The following is a 2965-nucleotide window of genomic DNA, read 5'->3' as shown; positions in this document are numbered from 1 at the left end:
CATCAAATTGTTGGAAAAATATAAAGAGCAGTGTGGAAGGCAAAAGAGAAAGAGACAGTAAAATATCATCTTTCTAGCAGAAAGAGAGACAATCCCATTCCACAGATCTGAGGCAAGATACTAGATAGTTTGTTCAATTTGATGCAACAAGTATGTGGCAGAGCAAAGACTAGGAGTTTCATTCCAGATACACCAAAGAGACAAATCTGTTTCCAAAGTACCTATGGCAAAAGTCACCTAAAGACAACATGATTCTCTCAAAAACCTCAAATAACATCAGCAAAAATTCCAGGAATTTTTTTCCCTTGAAGACATGAGAAGTGCAAACAGCAGTATTGGACAGCCTGACTCTGTCTTCTGCTGTTACATTTCTGGGCCCATCTTATTTCAGAAAGTTCAGCCACTGGAAGTTGAAATAGTAACTACTGTCTTGTTATAAGCAGGCTGTTTTGGGGTTGGGATTTTTTGAGGTTTCCTGATAAGAAAAAGATAAAATCCATCCTGTAAATTCAGCTCCTGTGCATTTTGACTCTTTCATGAGAGTCTCTCTCTCTCATTCAAATTGTTCTCCCTTTCATGGAATAATTAGCATTGGATTAAAGCAGTAGTCAAAGTGACCCTGTGCTTCTGTTAGCTTTGAGTCAGACTCAAGTTAAGATCTACTCCTAGATGTTAAATAATTTAGGCTCTTCTTTCATGAACATTGTCTATGTAATTATGTTATTTTCTTCTAAATAGTTCTTTGTGACATAATAAAATACATGTTATTTGCTAGTTTGCTAGTAGTTATTTGCAGTCTGCCTTGACAGATCAGATAGTGCAGTAGCAGTAATCCTCCACTACTATTTGGCTGTTTTCCTTCAATTACTGTGTCATGGCCAAACTTTACCACACATTATTTCCTGATTTCTTCCCCCCCTGAGCTCCCCGGCACCTCCGCAGGTCATTCCTACAAACAGGAAATAGAGTAGTCACCCTTGGAACAGAAATGCAGCTGTTCAAAGTTATCCTTCCATATAGAAGGGGTGACTGTCTACTTGTGATAAATCCATATGAATTCTTATTAATTATATTTCCTACCAGGAATTCTACAATAGTAGAGACTCAGATGAGGCACTACTATTAAAAACTCACTATCAAGTGGTTGTAAGTGGTGTAACTTTGGCTTAAGTGGTTGTGAGTGACTCAGCTGAAACAAAGAGGAACCAAATAAAAGCACATCAATAATTAAGGTTTAAAATTCAAGAGAGAAGTCTTGCAGGAGTAGAATTGAATGTGGCAGAGGCTTAGAATCTGACTTAGTCAAAAGTACAGGAATTTTCTTCAGTTTTCATGACCAGCAAAGTAGAGGAAACTTATAGAAAAGAGCCTCAGATCTAAGTGGATGAATAGTATCTTCAAAAGTGAGAAAAACAGTAAGGCTGCATGAAAAAGAAAAGGGTTTAATCAGAAGTGAGAGCTATGTGTTACAGGTCAATATGTTTAGAGAAGAAGTGAGAATTGAAAAAGCCAAGATAAATTAGGTCTTGCAAAGAATATTAAAACAGATACTGAAAAGTTCCTTATCCACATAATTAAAAATAGATCAAGGAAAGAAATTAAATATACTCTAGATATGGCCCCAAAAATGAATTAATATTTTGCCTCGGTTTTCAGTAAAGTTGGGGGCATTTAAGCATACTAAAAGACACACGCTATTTTATAGATATCAGGGCCTGCAAATGTAAATTACCATAAATAAGATGAAAAAAATCCCTCTAGATCTTTAGTGCACTCAAGTCAGGGGACAGGATGATCCCTATCAGAAAGAGGAAATGATATACTGTGTAATTTTAACTCTTTCAGAGGGCTATGTCTGTTGTTTTCAAGCCATATAGTACTATCAGGGTTGAGGGGAAAAAAAAACACAATTTGAATAATTATTGCTATGTTGAATATTGAATCATTATTTCTATAATGATTTAGAGTTAATTTGAAGGAAAGCATGAGTTAAGTAAAGAGAAAATAAGACTTAAAAAAAACATGAGCTCATTAAAATTATGATAGCAGGCTAATAGACTAGCTAGATATTTTTCATGGAAGATTGTAAATGATCAGCAAAGGAAATGAGGGAGAAGTGACAGACACAGGCCACAATAAAGAATTTAATTTAGTAAATTACACTAACAGAAATTAAACTGAGTAGTGTAAAGTACAATACCATGTAATTCCGGATTAATAACAATACAGTTCATCCATTTGAAAAAATATAAGGGAAGGAACTGCATTCAGCTGGTCATAAGATGACTTTGGTCTGTGGAAGTGATATATGTAGTTGCAAAACAGGCAATCTTAGGATGCATTAGACCAGGAAAAGAAAAGAAATCATGAACACCATCAAATACTACTCTAGTAAAGACCTAAATGTATTATTGTGCAAAATTGTTGACATTCATGTTAAAAAAATATTCATTTGAACTAAAACATGTACGAATAAGGGTTAGCAGAATTATTGGGTTTATGGAAACCATCGCATGAGGTAAGCTTCCAGTGTTACATCTTAACAAAATGAAAGCCAGAGAACGCTATGGCCATTCCCTTTAAATACGTGAGGGATAAATACCAGGGAGAGATAATAAGTACTTAAACTAAAGGATGATCTTGGCACAAGAACAAATGTGTATTATCTGGCTATGAATATATTTCATTTGGAAATTAAGAATAGGTGTCTAACTCAGAGGATTCAGTTTGTGCAACAACTTTTCAATAGGAATGAGAGGACAATAATGTAAACTTTTTGAACAGATATATGCATGAAGCGTCACTAATGACACAGTTGCCTCTGTCAGATGAAAATGTTACCTTTGTGTTCTTATGCTCAATGCTCCTAATAAATATTAGTTTAATCTGATTCTTAATGGAATTAAACATCTTTTGTTAAATGAGAAATCTCCTGTAGATTATGATATGCACTTTTTTGGAAATA

Source organism: Numida meleagris, chromosome 1 (assembly GCF_002078875.1).
Source record: "Numida meleagris isolate 19003 breed g44 Domestic line chromosome 1, NumMel1.0, whole genome shotgun sequence".
Classification (NCBI taxonomy): domain Eukaryota; kingdom Metazoa; phylum Chordata; class Aves; order Galliformes; family Numididae; genus Numida; species Numida meleagris.
Note: the sequence above shows the minus strand (reverse complement) of the source record.